The sequence below is a fragment of the Schistosoma mansoni genome, chromosome 4 (assembly GCF_000237925.1).
Source record: "Schistosoma mansoni strain Puerto Rico chromosome 4, complete genome".
NCBI classification, from domain to species: domain Eukaryota; kingdom Metazoa; phylum Platyhelminthes; class Trematoda; order Strigeidida; family Schistosomatidae; genus Schistosoma; species Schistosoma mansoni.
Window position 1 is genome coordinate 8574593 of NC_031498.1, and position 5608 is coordinate 8580200.

Below are 5608 nucleotides of genomic sequence, written 5' to 3' on the forward strand. Positions count from 1 at the left end.
AAACAGCGTAATTCTATAAAAATCGTTATATTTGGAAGGTCAACACATTATGGAAAATGTCTAGAAAAGTAAGTTAATACATATTTGATAAACAATTAAGACAGTTGCTAGTAATCTAATATACAAAGTTTATCACTCCATCACGGAAAAATAGATTGTCGAACCTATTGAAGCGTTTACGTCGTCAGATTGAGATACGCGCACAATCGAAGTTCACAAAGCAACGATTTGTCTAAAATAGAGGTTTTTTAATGAATAATATACAAAGATTAGTAACCAAACTCAACTCAACATGTGAGGTGTCTAAGGCGTTTACCGTATCTTTTTGTCTGAAATAAAAAATGCTTCCTGTAACAATAACATAAAGAATAATTGCAACATACGATAGTGCAAAAGACAGATGTCAGTTATATCTAAACTTGGTAACAGTTTACCAACAAACTAAAGCCGAACCAAGAGAAAACAATAAGGAAACTGGTGCGTTCAAACAAGAGTTAAACAAACACACAATTTGTGAATAACCACTACAATGATTGAGATAAAGTAATTATAATGATAAATATAATAAATGTTGTAAGTATATGTAAATATTTCAGAATATTATACGACAAACGTTACAACATAAGCGTAGAAATTGCCAGGAATTAAACTATTTACCGAATATTGATAAGTAGTATATATATAACTTGCCTAAAATCAAAATCATTTGAATGAACAAGCTTATCTCGTCATTGTACTATTACTATTATCTAAAATCATGTTTGGAGAATATCTAATTATTCACTGATGAACATATCCACTAATTACCTACAGACATCGGAGATCCTTCATTATAATGAGATAACGGCTAGTGAAGAATTTTCATTCTGTACACTTTTAGTAGTAGTCCAATCAGATCTTGACCTTCATGTATAATTGACTCGAATACTAAGATTAGAATTAAAACTTCAATGAATTCGGAGTGAAACATTCAGCTCTGTGTCTGCTTGATAAATAGGAATACTTCTTCATTACCAATAAAATTTATTGTTTCATATAGTGATCCCAGATTTCAAATATCAAAAGGAGGTTGCGTAATGATCAATGGGTTAAAGAAGAATAGGGAGATGACTGTAATATGCAAGTCAGAAATTCATTGTTTCACATTTTACTATATTTTCTATAATTATGGACGAGTTTCCACCAATCCGTATTTGCTACATGTTGCATGTAACATAAACTACGGTTATACCATTAGTATAAATTTGTAGAACCCTTAACAGTAAACCATCCTACTTTTAATATTTTGAATTCTATTTGACATGGGTTTCAACCAGTTTATTGATTCATTATTCGCAGATCTAGGGTAACTCTAAATAGTAAAATAATTTGGACATTCCCTTGATCAATAATTCCTAGATTCACATATTATAACATTTAATGTTTAATCAAGACAACGAATGAACATTCTTTAAATTCAATAGGTGGGAACTTTAAAGGGGATTTAAATAAACGAAAAAATGCTGTTGGTTATTTTCTCTGCAATGCTTATTAAGTGTGAAAGCGAAATCCTTGGAGTAGTCATTGATTCGAATTCTATGAAGGTGAACGCTGTTTTGATTTTGTGCTGTTTTCATCAAATGAAACAATAGTGGATTTTCAATACATTTATTCCATCATTTGTTTAGTCATGCAGCCAACTTCACAGGATCAATTACATTCAGTTATGTACATAGAATTGATTTGACTCGAAAACCTGTTTGTCACATAACTGAACGGTGTATAGTATCTTGTAATTACAGTACATGGTGTATATGTGTAGTGTTTTGTGTGTATTACTTAATATTTTGATTGCTGGAGGTTAAGCAATAATATTCCTCACGAAGGCAAGCATAGAGTATAGTTTTTTCTTATTCAGTGATGTTAAACGGTGTCCTAGTGATAATGAATTAGGAAATTGTTGGGACGATCCTGCAGATTTATTGCAATAGACATGAAAAGCTTAGGAAACATTAAGAAGCATTTTATCCGATCAGCGTTTGACTAGATGGTTTGCTAGTAACATCACTAGAGTGAAAAGTCACATGTAGAGGTTCTGATAGGCTGATTACTACACTACTACTATATTTAGTAGTGATTATAATTCCTTGAAAAAGCTTGGACTAGATTGCCAGCAGAAACGTTGGATTTATTACAAATTCATTCGCTGAGATTTTACAAATATATTATTCCTATTTAATGTCTTACATCAACTCGGCGCTCAAATACTGTGAAACTATTAGCTCTTATTTAGACGAGAGTTCTTCTATATGTTTAGTGACATTCTAGAATTTTCAGGAAAACTCAAGGACTTATAAAATATTATGGAAACCCTATATTTTCTGTGCATAAATGAACCTTTGGAGTAAAGTGCTTCTCTTATATTTTGCGCCTTTTCTCTCGTGTTCAAGTCGCTGAGTAGTTCTAGCTTGCGGATTACGAGACTAGCTTAGGATCCGAATATAGCGTTCAATCAACAAGACTTATCAGAAATATCAACATAAATTTAAATTAATTCCGCTGATTTTCGTAAACAAAGAACTATCACATCACTACTGGTGAATTCGACACCAATAAATGTTTTGATATTGTATTTTCAGTTTCAGTACTTTACTTACATTACAGATCAGACTAATAACAGAATACACTGTATATCAAGGGCGAAGAGCAACAGGCACAACGCTAATCGGTATATTCAGAAACAATAACCCGTGGAATGTTTCTTATAATTTCCAAATAGGAGTAAATTTATTTAACTATCCCAGTTACGTCTTGGGTGATACAGTACAATTTCCGATTCGGATGTATTCTGGAACACTAACTATATCTACTTTTGTAGTAACGCTTCCGATAACGTCTATGGTGCAACCCATATCCACTACTCCTGTAAGTTTGATTCATAATTTCATTCAATAATGCATCTAAACAATATTCTACAAATAGAACCTGATCTATCAATGTAGGATATGTATGATTTTAAGCATCGATTTAACTTATTTGTATTTGTTACATGAATCTTCCATTGATATGTTTGAGAGCAAATGATCAGTCTCTTGTGACATTCGTGTATCATATCCAGATCACTTCAATATTGTGATAAAGTCACAAGTGTTGTATGCAAACTTGGACAGTAGATATCAGTAGAATTCGGGACGTTTATGCAAATCTGAACATAGACGCTAAGTGGATGACGCGTTGTGTGTTCGAAGTACTGAGTTCAAGTCCTCATATGAACATCAGTACTGAAGTACAGGAATATCTTACCACTGAATTCCAAGTGCGATAAAACGCGCTTTACATTTATTTTATATTTAGGGTCTTTGAAGTCTTAGATATATGAAACCCTAAACTCATTTGTATGTTATGCTACCCCAGTGATCTATACATTTATCTATTATTCAGATGAATGTGATTTATAGTTTTGCTTTACAATTTTTGGAAATTTCAAGTATCCCTTAACCCTACTCTATCTTTATTTCCAACATAAAATACCTTGGAACTCGAGATTTTGAAACATGTAAAACCGCATGAGCAATTAAGTTTCCCTGACTGAAATGGATGCTTTTTATTGCTCACTCAGATCAAGTCTGGGAAAAATGATCATGACGCGTAAGACAAGAACTCTATACTCGTTTTTAGGGTCATACTGGAAATATTTCACCAATTTATGAGGTGCTAGTTCACATATGTACAAGAGTCATGGATTCTACTGCTATTTACTGTCCAACTCTGCTTAAAATACTTGTGACTTAATCACAATATCGAAGTGATTTTCATGAGATGCATATACATCCACTATGACTAGTCAGAATTCAGTGAGAAAATCTACAACGCGATAATCCAAATTATTACAAGTTAAGCTGAAACACTTTTGTTCTGAAGGTATAATATGTGGGCGAGAATGATAATGATAGGTTGTTTTACCTAGTCAGACTTGTGGATACTCTGACAGGCGTTAGATGAGATATACATTCTCCTGTCCTTACAATGATAATAATAATAAAAACAGTGATAATAATGATAATGATGATAATAATAAAAATTATTATTGAAATTCACTTAGAATTGTTTGTTTGGATCTTCCCATTGATGTTTTTTAGGACTGTAACTGGTCAGTCTCTAATTGGCATATGTGCATACTGTGCACATTGCCTCGATATAGCCTAAATTCACAAGCATGGTAAGCAAAGATGGATAGTGGCTAGCAGTGGAATCCAAGACGCGCGCTTCGTCCTATTTGGGACTGGTCAGCTGGATGTATCTGCATCTCAGAGTTGATGTTCACTCTGGAACTCGAACCGTAAACGATGGTTAAATGAAGCAACTTATACGCAATCTGAAGATAGTAATAATGTTTGTGAAAGAAGCAAATAATCTTTATAATTCAGTTATTTTGCAAACCGTTATTCTTAATACCAAAAAGTTGATCAGTTTAGCTTTGAAAAGGGTGTCGTAAATGAACGCAATATTGTTATCAAGGTTTTTTGTAAATCCATTGAAAGCATAAAATATTTTGACCTGTACATTCTTTGTAGTTGATCACTTATTAACGATCACCGAAAATACATGTTAGTGTACTCAGTCATGTAATACGGTAATTGTGTTTGTGAGGTGGGCATAACATTTTTTGGCACGTAATGTTAACAGCCAATGTTTTTGAAGTGCACAGCCTTTCAAATTAATGATCTGAATTTTTTATTTTCATTTGTAAATGACATTGTAAACGTTATTTAATTAGAAAGTCTGGAATTATATTTCCAATTCAACAGTTCCCTTTGTTAAACATACTAGACGAACAATGAAAAACTGTATATACATTTTCCATCACAAGGGAAAATAATTACTCTCATACTGTCAAACACTAAATCGCTGAACGTTGAAAAAATAACCTTTTTTGACAAGCATATGTAATGTAGGTTGAATGAAGTGTCAATGAACAAGCCTATGTCTAGCGAAATAAATTTCTATCTCAATTATATGACTTAATGTGAATAAGGTCAATTGTATCAAGTAACCATTATGTAAAACAATTAGTCCCTTTGATAAATTTCGATAATGCAATGAGAAGACGAAGTTTATCAGAATTATGTGATATATTAGCGCAATATATTTCGAACAATCTGATCACACATATACTTGTTAAGACATTTTTATATGAAAATTAAAAGGTCAACCAGACAGGTTAAGATAAGAAAATAAATAAAGTACACAAAAACGATGTGATGACTACTCTGGATAATAAATAAGCATTACCAGGGTAGGTTAAGGGTAAGAACAAATTGTTTTTGAACACATAAAGGGGGTTTCAATTTCCGTATAGCCAAGGCTTCAATAAAAATTAGTATACATCCTTGAAGGCTTTTGTACAACACTAATAATGCTGATTTGATGTCAACCTTATGACCAGTTTCAACTAAATGTTTCGCAATAGAAAAAGATGTTTGTTCATTATTTATTATCCAGAGTAGTCATTACATCGTTTTTGTGTACTTTATTTATTTTCTTATCTTAACCTGTCTGGTTGACCTTTTAATTTTCATATAAAAATGTCTTAACAAGTATATGTGTGATCAGATTGTTCGAAATATAT